Source organism: Kogia breviceps, chromosome 12 (assembly GCF_026419965.1).
Source record: "Kogia breviceps isolate mKogBre1 chromosome 12, mKogBre1 haplotype 1, whole genome shotgun sequence".
NCBI classification, from domain to species: Eukaryota; Metazoa; Chordata; class Mammalia; order Artiodactyla; family Physeteridae; genus Kogia; species Kogia breviceps.
In genome coordinates this window covers 71232402-71245659 of record NC_081321.1, presented here as the reverse complement: position 1 = coordinate 71245659, position 13258 = coordinate 71232402, and positions in this window count along the sequence as shown.

Below are 13258 nucleotides of genomic sequence, written 5' to 3'. Positions count from 1 at the left end.
CAGAAAGGCTGAGAAAAACCTTCTAGCAACCCACTCCTAATATAAAACACAAAAGTACATCAGCTATCTGCTAGAGAAATTTGGAGACTAAGGTGAACTGAAGAGCCTATATCAACCACAAAACCTCAAATCCAACTTAGCTATTGACTTAACACCCATAAGAATGTTCAAAAAGAAGCAACGGCATGCCCTTTTTAGGCATAAATTCTATTTACCTCATATGATACAATATTAAAATAATATATAGTGATAAGGAATAAATAAACAGAAATGTACAAAAACTTTATGGATAAAATTTTAAGATTTTATAAAAGATATGAAAGAGTATATTTCTGAATATAGAGATATACTATTCAGTTAAATTAAAAAACTTAATGTATAGCATATTATAATTCTCTCCCAATTGATCTATAGATTCAATGCAATTGAATTAAAATCACAAATGTATTTTGTAGTGTTTGACATGGCAGTTCTAAAATTTCAGTGCAAATGTTTAAAAATAACCAAGTGATACTTAAAAGAGTGCCTTTTGGTTGCTTGATAAGACAAAGATGGAATTGAAAAGAGAAAAAGCACCATTTCTTTTTTATTGTTGCTGTTACAATCGTCTGGTGAATGCAAAGGGAAAAAATGAAATTGGATCCTTAACTCACGCAAAATACATTTAAAATTTTAAAGAATATATGTAAATGTGTAAGTGTAATAATTGCTCAAAATAAAATACAAGAAACCATATTCATAATGTTTACAAGGATTTCTTTGTACAGGATAAAAACTAAAAGTAAAAAATATTCATAGGGTTTCCCTGGTGGTGCAGTGGTTGAGAGTCCGCCTGCCAATGCAGGGGACACCGGTTCGTGCCCCGGTCGGGGAAGATCCCACATGCCGCGGAGTGGCTGGGCCCATGAGCCATGGCCGCTGAGCCTGCGTGTCCGGAGCCTGTGCTCCACAACGGGAGAGGCCACAACAGTGAGAGGCCCGCAAACCGCAAGGAAAAAGAAAATTCATAAATCATCTAACTGACATTGCGAACATCTATTTATTAAAAAAAAAACTAAGGGAAGTGAAAAAAAATGCCATAAACTCTTCTGGAACACATTTAACTGTTGAAGGATTTGTTACTTTACAGAATATAAAAAGAACTTTTATGAATCAATACGAAAAGAAAACAAACACTAGAAAAATAATGAAAAAAATTTCAAAGAAGAGGAAGCGCAAGTCACCTATAAACTTTGAAAGATAAAGATGTGTGTGTATGTCTGCACACACATATATATATAATCATAGGTAATGTAGTATGATCAGGGTAATGTAGAGTAAAACCTGTGTTAAAAGAAGGTACTATTTTCTACTCACCAAATGAGCATCTTTTAGAAAACAGACATTGGTAACAGTGCGTGTGGAACAGCAAGCACTCTCAGTCACTGCAGGTGGAGTGTTAGTTGGTACAATTACTATGAAAAACTGAACACACGTATCTTAAAAACTAGGGAGTCCACTGCTAAATATTTGACCCAGAAAATCTCCTATACCTCTGCACCAGATATATGTATATATGTATGTGTATGTACATATGTGTGTATGTATGTATATATATATATATAAAATGAATGTAAATGTCAGCATATTTGTGGTTTGTCATAGCTCTAAACTTGAAACTATTTATCCCTTTAGAGTAGAATGAATAACTTGTCATTAATTCATACAATGGACTACTTTTTAACAATAAAAATAAATTACAGCTACATACATATGAATAAAAGAAAGAAGTCATAGAAATATACATACAGATTCCATTTACATAAGATACAAAAATATGCAAAACAAAGTAGTATATTGTTTAATGGTGCTCATATTTTAAAAGAAAAATACAATTTGCATGTATATCTTTACCTCTGCTGGATAGGAGGGAGATGAGATTTAGGAAGAACAGTAGTGTGTTTTGAGGTGTAGTAATCTGTTTCTTGGCTTGGATACAACCATAATGTTAATGTTACTTTCATAAGACTTTATTTTATCACTTTCAACAGTGTACATGAACATTTTAATATAGTCTTTGTATGTTTGGTACATTTTTTTTTTTTTAAGATTTTTATTTTTGATTCGGACCATTTTAAAAGTCTTTACTGAATTTGTCACGATATTGCCTCTGTTTTATGTTTTGGATTTTTGGCTGTGAGACATGTGGGATCTTAACACCCCAAACAAGGGATCAAACCCACACCTCCTACTTTGGAAGGTGAAGTCTTAACCACTGGACCGCCAGGGAAGTCCCACATATTATTTTTTAAAACTTTATTTACATTTGGTAATTTCTCATACAATAATATATATTTGCTTATATATTGCATGAATATATAAATTTAATAAATTATACTTATTTAATATATCTACTAACATTTTAGCTATAAATTCACATGTCAATTTTTAAATAAAATTTCAAGTATATCATTTAAAATAAATATACTTAATATTAAATAGTACTTAAATATAAAATATATGTCAAATAAAAACATATGAAGTTATATAAATATTCTCTTATAGTTAATTTATAGCTATTGAGTGTGTACTAAGTGCAAGGACTAGTGGTATATATTGGTATACAGGCACATAAGAGTTAAGCGTAAAATACAGGTGCAAACACAAAATACCTCAAAATTTAAAAATTAAAATAATTAGATATATTTAATCTATAAGAGCATCTGAGCAAAATGTACTTTTAACACTAGTTATAATTTATTCATATTAATAAAGGGAACCATATATCCATTATTTTTCTTGAGACATAGAAAGATGTCATTCTGATTTAAGAAATATTCAAGTTTTATTATAAACAAGTTTTTATTGTAACTTTGGAAATGCGTGATTATTCTTATCCATGTGTGGATACTAGCATAAAATCCTCTAACATTTTCATATTTTTTTCTTTAGTGAAATAGTCTAAAAGATAATGGTTTAGCTGAAATTGCTCTATAAAAATGAACAAATTTGGGGCTAGAAATCTGACGTGGGTTGTAAAGACATTACTAGAAATGGAAGCAGGGTAAATCAGATGGACTAACACATTGTTTGAGGAAGCTGCTATGTGAACTCACACAAAAAATATGTCATGCTGACTTTCATGAAAGAAGTGATCTGGGCTTTGTGGGTGACAGTTGTGGGGGAGGATAGAGGAAACAATTTTCAAAATATTACATGTTCTACCAGTAAAATTGTTCTACAAGTGCTAAAGAATCCTTCTGGATATGGTAATGTGATTTGCCTATAAAAAATTATTGAGTATGAGAAAAAATGTGCACACACACGCACACTGTCCTTCAGTGTTATTTCCTTAGACTGATACGTGGACAACAATTGTTAGAAAACATGTACGCTATATGCCTGCAGTGCCAAACAAGAATACTTTCAAAGGGTAAAACTATATGCCATTTTACTAGTAGAAAAAAATGTGGCTCTTACTCTATGCTGGCTCCTGTCTGTGTAGCTGTTCCCTTGCACAGTAGTAGCAGGATAGTGTTTACAACAAGCATGCATAGTATAGTCATACGATTTGGGTGATTGAATTTTTCATTTTGGTATCATTGCCAATATTTTGTGGTTGTGAAAACTTACAAAATTGCTATAAATTATGTTTAATCAGGGAGTATTTTCATGGGGTGTAACTTGTTTAAAAATGCTTTTGAACACAGCGTGTCTCCATTACTCTGTGAATCTAATTTTGTAATTTTTGTAACACCACACTTCTCACCTTGTACTCTTCGATGTTTCTCTAAGCTGTTAGAAGCCCTGCTAGCAAAAGCAACTAATTGCAGTCTGTCAACACAGACCTAGTCCAGAAAGGGCAATCCAGCCTTCTCTCATAAGTAATAAGTAGAAAAAAATGTCTCCAAAGCTCGGAATCAAGCACAAAAAGCGTCCTTCCCACCAAGACATACTTTTTAAATGGTTTTAAGTAAAGTAGTTCTAAGGGAGAAAGCTTTATAGTTTATAAAGTATGACAGTATGGAATGTAAGTATTTGGTACACCTTAACATATCCTTAAAAATTAATGCACCAGATTGTAAAAGAAATAATATTTATTTTGTAGCAGCAGAGGTATACTTAGCAAAATGCACAAGGACAAACATACACACAACAGTAACATTTGGTTTGAAAAAAGAGTAATGATTTAAAATATAAGTTAAACTTACCACAAAAATGCAACATTATATCTGATGGAAAGTTCCTTTCAGAAACAACCTGGAGTATAAGTGATAAAAATAATCTGGGTATCAATTTTACATATAGGAGGTGTTTTTTACCCACTTAAGTAAAAGAGAAACATTTTAGGATTCCTTTTTTTATTTTTTATTTTTATTTTTTTTGCGGTACATGGGCCTCTCACTGTTGTGGCCTCTCCCGTTGTGGAGCACAGGCTCCGGACGTGCAGGCTCAGCGGCCATGGCTCACGGGCCTAGCCGCACCACGGCATCTGGGGCACGAACCCGTGTTCCCTGCATCGGCAGGCGGACTCTCAACCACTGTGCCACCAGGGAAGCCCGGATTCCTTTTTTTAAATCAACTAGAGATGGATACTGAAGTCATAGGCCAAATCATAGTTAATATATGATATATTGAATTTGAGATATATATATATATATATGCATAAGTATATGTAAATGCACCCCCACATGTACACATATGATATTGATGGTTATTCTCATACAGGTAATGTACACTTCTATATAGTACAAGTTCTTTCTATGTAAAATCTAGTACTTACTAGAAATATAATTATTTCTGGTATGTGATCTTAAAATGTTTCAACAAATTTCATAATCTTGTGACCTGTGAAAATTTCCTTATGTATTTTAAATGATAATCATTTAAAGCAACCTAGATGTATTCACATATAATTATCAAAAACATCACATGCAACATATTGATTTTTAAATAAAAATCTATTTTTGAGCAGCACAATATCAGATTTTGAAAGAGGATTCTGATGAAACTGAAAAGTAATATACTTCAAAAATAAATAATGATTTTTTTCCATAAATGATGAACATTATGCTTAATGGATTGTTATTAAAAATTAAGGCATTCAGAGAAGATGTGATTTGAAAAGTGGTATGAGATATGAGATGAAAAACCTCTAATACTCAGTGATGAGTAGTGTGCTAATTAAGCTGTATAATCAAGTAATATCAAGGATTTAAAGATTATTATGCAGTTGCTTCAGAATGAGTGTGGAAAATGAGTGAGGATTAGTTACTGTTTACTCCTTTAAAACTTCCATGCATTCAGGCTGGAGGTGGTAAGCAGGAGAATAAGAAGAAAGTACTACAGACTAGCCCATCTTCTCTGCACTTGGAAACTCCTCTTTCTATCTTAATCCAGTCTTTTTATTTGGTCTATTTGAATTTGCTTTCCTTAGTACAAATCTATTATTTCACTAAATGTTGTGGTTAGCAATTACTCCTCAGTTTCAAACTCCGAAAATATGGCTATTTCAAGGCACTAGGCTTCCCATCCCATTTAGGACCTAGAAGGTCACCACAAACCCACAGCACAAAATTCCTTTACATGTGTAGAGTGCAAAAACAAATGCATGGGATACCATTTAGACTGTACTCATCTCTCTTCACTTGCATTAGAGGTTTTAGTGAACTCTCATTTTTATTTGGGGTGTGGCAATTCTTATTAGTGAAAACATTATCTTTTAAATACAAAGCAAAACTGCCTTGTTATTTGCAGCCATAAAAATAGTGGTTATATTCTGCTTTAGCCATTCAAGAATTGAACATCTTAGTTCCAAAACCTTTATTATGCACATTTATGGAAAGGTGGACTGGAGACAAGGTTGACATCCCCCTCATATTTCTTCCTGAGAATGACTGGATGCTAGAAATAGCTGTAAACAACTTTTTGCCATTTGAAAAAGGCCAATATTAGATAAGAAGAGAATTTGTGTACACTGGAGCAAGCTCTGCATGAGCAGGGGTTATTTCTGTCTTATTTAGTGCTGTAAGCTTTGTGCATAACCCATTACATGGAACAGTTGTCACTCAGTATACACATAAATAATAAAAGGTGATATTAGATAGGAACTTTATTTTAGCCACAATAACTTATTTCCTGAGATTTTTTTTGGCATAACATTCTCATTGTTAGTGATGATGGTAGCAAATAATACTAGCATCTTAGAGTATTTTAACAAATATTATGCACCAACTATGTACAGTACACTGTGCTAGTGCCTGCTGTTGCTGACTGATGACTATACCTCTGCATAGACTGTAACTTGAAGAGAAGTGTGTAAAATGTGTATGTCTGATGGTTCCATGTGTACTTCCTTAAAATGACCATGCTTTTTGCATCTTATTTAATTTGTTTAGCAGATATTTATAGTATATATGTAGAATTACATATTAATACAGTTTTTTAAACAGTCCAAAATAAAAAATGACTGAACTTTTTTTTTTTTTTTTTTGGTAATATTCTCATATCTCCTCCCTCTTGCATCTCCCTCCCATCCTCCCTATCCCACCCCTCTAGGTGGTCACTAAGCACCGAGCTGATCTCCCTGTGCTATGCGGCTGCTTCCCACTAGCTATCTGTTTTACATTTGGTAGTGTATACAAGTCCATGCTACTCTCTGAACTTCTTTTTGAAACCATTTTCTTTAATAGACGAATGTCTATTTTACTCTATAGGTTATATGTTTTATTTTAACTTGAGAAAATAAAATGAAAATAATGATTGACAGTTGAAACAGTATAACTTACAATGCATAGAAAAGTTATCATCAAATATAAGTTTATTATAAATTCAAATCACATTCTTAGAATTTGTAACCAATCTTTCTCTTATTATTTCATCTCTTATGATGAACTTGCTTCATATTCTGTCATACATTTTAAAAATCTCAGTAAAGAGAGATTTTATTCTGACATTGTGTTCTAGCAACTATTCTAAAGTCTGAAATCTAAAACACGTATTTAATGACATGACTTACAGAAAACAGAAAGAACTTCTGGTTTCAGCTTCAACATGCAAAGAGCTTAAAAGTTGTCACTCCTGTCCCTACAACAACAACAATTGAACAAAATGAAAATGAACTTTTCTTGAATCGTCAGATAAATGAGGTTGCAGGGGAAACCACTACACTGAAATCTGAAGAGAGAGTAAAGGTAGAGAATCACAGCCAAGGCGGGCTTCCCTGCACCAGAAGCCATTGGAGCTATAAGTGCTAGGAACCTGCAAATGGCAATTTTGGTGAGCTGTTGGAGGCCGAAGGTAAGCAAGCTTGAGTTGTGAGAAACTCCTGGGGACCACAGTCTTGGGAGGCAGCATTTATGGCTTTTACTCCCAGGAATGCCACCAGGTTCTCATGGTGAAGAACCCATAAAAGTCCTCTTGTGACTTTGGCAGGAGTAGAGAAACATAGAACTTGATATTAAAGGCCTGATTGCCTCAGTTCCTGTTACTCCATATATCACGTCTGTATTCTACCAAAATATTACAGGGCATGCTAAAAGGCAAGAAAAAACATAGTCTATAAGATAAAAGGTATACAGGAGAAAATCTACATGAACTTTGGTTCATTTATGAGATTTTAGCTTATAACACCAAAGCATAATCTGTGGAAGAAAAAATTGACAACTTGTTCTCTATTAATATTAAATACATATATGCTCTGAGGAAGACACTTAAAATAATAAAACAACGAAGCAAATGCTGGGAGATAGTATTTGCAAAACACATATCTGATAATTTGTAGCCAAAACATGTAAAGAACTCCGAAAAATCCACAATAAGAAAACACACAGACAGATTTTAAAATAGGCAAAAGATCTGAACAGACACGTCAGCAAAGAAGATATACAGATGGTGAACAGGCACATCAGAAGATGCTTAATATCATTTGTCATTAGGGTATTGCTAATTAAAACAGCAGTGAGAAACTACCACACACCTATTAGGATGGCTAAAATCCAAAAAACTTACAAATACTGGTGAGGATGAAAACAACAGAAACTCATTCATTCATTGCTAGTGGCCACTTTGGAAGACTGTTCTACAGTTTCTGACAAAGCTAAGCATAATTTTATTTTATAATCCATCAATCACACTTCTTGGTATTTACCCAACTGAATTGAAAAATTACATCCCAAGGAAACCATTATGTGAATCTTTATAGAAGTTTTATTCACAATCAACACAAACTGGAAGCAACCAATATGTCCTCTAACAGTTATGAATGGACAAACAGAATATGGGTGCCTCAATATAATCAAATATTATTCAGTGATAGAAAGGAATGAGCTGTTAAATGATGAAAAGACATGGGTGAATTTTAAATGCATATTGCTAATTAAAGGATGCTAGTAATAAAAGGATACATACTCTATGAGTCTAATTATTTGACATTCTGGAAAAGGCCAAATTATAGACTATAGAAACATCAGTAATTTCTTGGTTTTCAGGGTAAGTAGAGAGTTGAATAGATGAAACACAGGATTATTTTTAGGACAGTTAAGCTAAGTTTTAATAATAATTTAATGGTGAATACATGTTAGTATATATTTGCCAAAACACATAGAAATTTACTGCACAGAGTGAACCCTAATATATGCAAACATAAAATTTGTTGGGGAGGTCAGTCACCCAGGATGGAATGAGGAAGTGACAAACACTCTAACTCATTACAAATACAAATGTAATAATATTATTACAAATGTAATAATCTCACAGAAAGAGGGGTGGAGGAAAAAGATGCTGACCTAATTAACTTTGGAGGTGATTAGAATCTGTATATAAGCCCTGTACTTTAGATGATAAATTTGTTTCTGTAGGGAGTGCATGTTAACAATTCTGATACCACTACACATGTATAATGGGCGTAAACAATTAAATTAATGGGTGGCTGATTGTAGGTGCCAAGATTATCATGACTGGAGTTGGAGAGAAAGGGAAGATCTGCTTACTTGGAGCAGGTGGAAGAGGGATAGAGTAAGGTAATTGAAAGGAAGGAATCAGTATAAAGCCATCTGCAGCTAATGTAGACACAGATTGTTACATATAGAAACATTTATCAATATGTGTTTATACATGAGTTAGTAGATACACATGTATTTCCTTACTTTACCACTTCAGAGAGCTAAGAAACAAGAACACCCCAGTAACAGTGAGCAACCCTAGCGTCCAGATATTGGTTTCTTACTACCATTCTCAATAAAAAGAATGAGGAATCCTTGGGAAAATGGCTGATTGTAGGATGGGGTAGGAAATATACACATTAGTCTAGGGCATTTTACAGTCTCAGGAAATAAGTTCTCCAAGAAAAATCCACAATGGTGGGAGTATGACAGAAAGACACAGGAGCCTACTAAAATGCTCTCAGTGTCCAAAGCTGGACAGTTTGAACAACAAAATAAAGTAGTACTGGATTATAACCTGAAGTTTAAAATAAATATTTATGAGTCCATACTGATATTAATGATTAAACAGAGAAGAGACAAATCTATGCAGAAAATTTCCAGATAATTTATGTGCTCTACCTTCAAGGTGGGGAAGAATAATTCCCCATCCCCTTGGTGTGAGCTGTGCATAGTAACTTCATTCCAAAGAGTACAATATGACAAGAAACTTTATTAAAAAGTATTAACCTTATAGTGAAGAAACTTGACTAACACTACTTCTGCCAGTTGGCAAGGTTAACATCAACAGTGATAAGTCATATCTATCGTATGCACTCTTGATCTGAGAGGATAAAAATGGCACTTTCTTCCTGTGGTGTTTCATGAGAAAGCCATAAGCCAAGGATAATCATGAGAAAAAACATTAGACAAATCCCAATTAAGGGATGTTGTTCAAAATACCTGACCAATACTCCTCAAAACTGTCAAGATTATCAAAATCAAAGAAAATCTAAGAAACTGTCACAATCAAGAGCAGCCTAAAGAGACATGAATAGCATGTGAAATGTGGTATCCTAGATGGGATCCTAAAACAAGAAAAGAAAATTAGGTAAAAACTAAAGAAATGTAAATAAATTATATAATTTAGCTAATGTATCAGTATTGGTTCCTTAGTTTTGATGAGTATGCCATACTAATATAAGATTTTAGTAATAGTGAAATTAGTTGAGAGGGTATATGGGAAGTCTCTGTAAAATCTTCACAAATTTTCTGTAAATTTAAAATTGTTCTAAAATATAAAGTTTATATTATGTTATATATATACAGAATCTTCCAGTTTTTAATAAAATTAAAAAATAATTTTGCAGTTTTAATACTTTGAATGCTTTGCATACATTAGTGACAAATTAAGCAATATCCATAAGTTCTAGATATCTGTAAGGTGGCTTTTGAGTGTGGGTTACCTTCCCAGTTTTCTTACTATGGCTACATCAGTATTTATTTACCTTTCAAAAAATATCAAATATTTATTCTTTGAGAGCACATTGTTAATTAGGATGTTCCAGAAAATTTCAGCTAATGATAGGCTTGGTGTATTTTGCCAATAAAATTGAATTTGAAATTATTGGGATAATGATTAAAGCTTCATATAAGCATATTAAACCATTTAAAATGAAATCTTGGTAGTGTATTCATAGTTAAAATGAAGGATTGGTGGTGCTTAGAGCCTAACTGGAGAGCATAAACTCCTTTTTTGATAACCCTTTTTATTTCATATCTGTTGAAATTAACATGGTAATTCCAGGTTTGGCATATTTCATTCAAAGTTGATACTGTTGTGAAAACTGCGAAGTGTTTTCTAGGGTCACTGGCATATCCACTTGTATGGCTTCTAAAGATAGCTTCCACATTTGAGAACTCTTGGATTACTTTCTAAGGGCCTTTTTATATTGTTCATAGTCTGTTGAATTTTGAAAATATGCTAGAGAACTAGAAGCATTTTAAAGTTTCTTTTTTAAAATTATTATTTTTATTATTTTATTTTTGGCTGCATTGGGTCTTCATTGCTGTACATGGGCTTTCTCTAGTTGCGGAGAGTGGGAATAGTTACCATGCCCTTGTGTGTTTTGAATGGCTATTTTCAAGAGATTGAATGAGACTTTCCCTAATATACAATGATTCTTCACTCCACTGGTGCTGAAGAATAGGTTTGACCGTGCTGTTCTAAGTAGGATATAGCCAACTATCGTTATGAAGTAACTTTAGTTTCTTATCACATTTGCTCCTCCATAATATATTTGTTGACTACTGAATCCCTGCTATGAATTCTGAATTGTTCTCTCTTTATAACTCTCTTATGTCATACCATTCTTTGCCTTGTATATATTTTTTTCTCATTTGATCAATTTTACGCTTTCCTACTGACTTGTTTCTAAGATCTTATAGGAATAGTTAGTATTTTTCTTTATTATCTGGAGTGCCTAACACAGTGATTCAATATAATTATTAAAATTTTGGCTGGAAAATGCTATGTAAAGATATTGATATTCCCAGGTTTTTCCATAGATGAAGGCATAGTATGGTATGATGGAATGAGTACTAAACTAAACTAAATACTAATGAGTACTAAACTAAACTAAACTAATACTAATGAGTACTAAACTAAAAATATTTGTTCTAAATTTTCTATCACTGACTTTGGGGAAGACAACGAACTAGGAAATAAGTAGGGATTGAAGTAAATGATCTCTAAAGTTCTTTCATAAATTTAAATTTATGTGATTTTAAAATACACCCCCCAAAAGGTATCACATGTCCCAGATTTCACTGGAGCCTTAAAAAGAGGCCCCCAAATTAGAAAATACTATGAAATAATTGTGTAGAAGCTCTTCATTAAGTCATTTCGCAATAGGGAAGGATATATTGTTTTCATGATTATAACGCTCAGCTCTCTCACCAATCTGGGAGAAGATCCAATAAAGTTGGCTATTGGTGTATAATTTTAACATTTTTTCCACTCTATAGTAAAATAAACCTCTGTTTATTCCCCAAAATTTCTGCTCTATAATAACAAGAAATCATCCTGAGTGTGTCTTTTGGCCTTGAGCATGGCCTTGGCATAGTTTTATTTGAAATTGTATTATTTTTGTCTACATGAAGTTCATAGTGTTCTCTTATACATTTGTACTTTTTTAACTTTGAAAATTGGCTCAAATATTTTTTGAATCATGAACAAACATGGATCATAAAAATACTAAATTTTTAAGATTAACACTAAAATGTTCAGTGTTTTGACAACAAATCTGATAACATATGCTATAATTGTCACTTTAGAGTTAAAAATGTTGTTTAATAGCTTTCATAACTGACTTTAAAAGTTACATCTAACACAAGCCTTATTGATACATAAACTATTTCAACTACTTTATTTGTACCCAGAAATATATCAAAGTATTCCTACATGACATATATAACGGGCAGCAATTCTGAAAGCTAGAAGCAACTCAGATAATTTGGATTGGAAATTTGTCCACAATTTCCTATATATATATTTATTTTAATTGAGGAATTATGCCATTTATTTTTTATGTGGTGCTTCAATAAAACTTAGGTACCTGAAAAAGGAGTATTATTCTGACAATGGAATTTAAATGATCTCTTAAATTATGTTTACCTACCTCATAAACTACTTAACACTGATTTAAAAATACTTTTAAGTAGTTTAACAATTTTTAAAAATAGCACTTTCTGACAAAACAGTTTGTTGTTTATAATAAAATCAAACTCTCTTGAATCAAAGATGTCAGTTCTAATAGGATTAGTATTATACTTTTCTCAAGTCATTTATAAATACTCTATTTTCATGGAAATCAGTAATAATTCATGAATATATAACTGGGCTGAAGCTCTTATCTTTAGTGTTTGAATATAAAGGATAAATGAGAAACTCATTTATTTTGGAAGAACAAAGTATAGTTTGCTAATCTTATTGGATTTTTTTTTCAAAGTCAGGGTTCACATGTTTAAAGAAACTTAAGACATCTTCCATGTCTTTTGCCTTATCACTGGATCTATTGATGGAGTCTTTGAAGAATTAATATTTCAGCTTTCTTGAATACTCCAGGTACTTGAATTTATGCTCTTCAGTCCAGGTTATAATGTATAACATAAAATGCTGCCAACTTTAATATAATTATCAAGAATATTTTACTTCAAATTAAACAAATAAAAAAAGGTAATTAATTTTTACTTGGTAAAATTACTTTGAATTTACAAATAAAAGGTGTTTAGTTTTAGGAAATAACTGAATAAAATTTCTTTCCTATAGATTTTAATTTATAATATTAATATGAGTT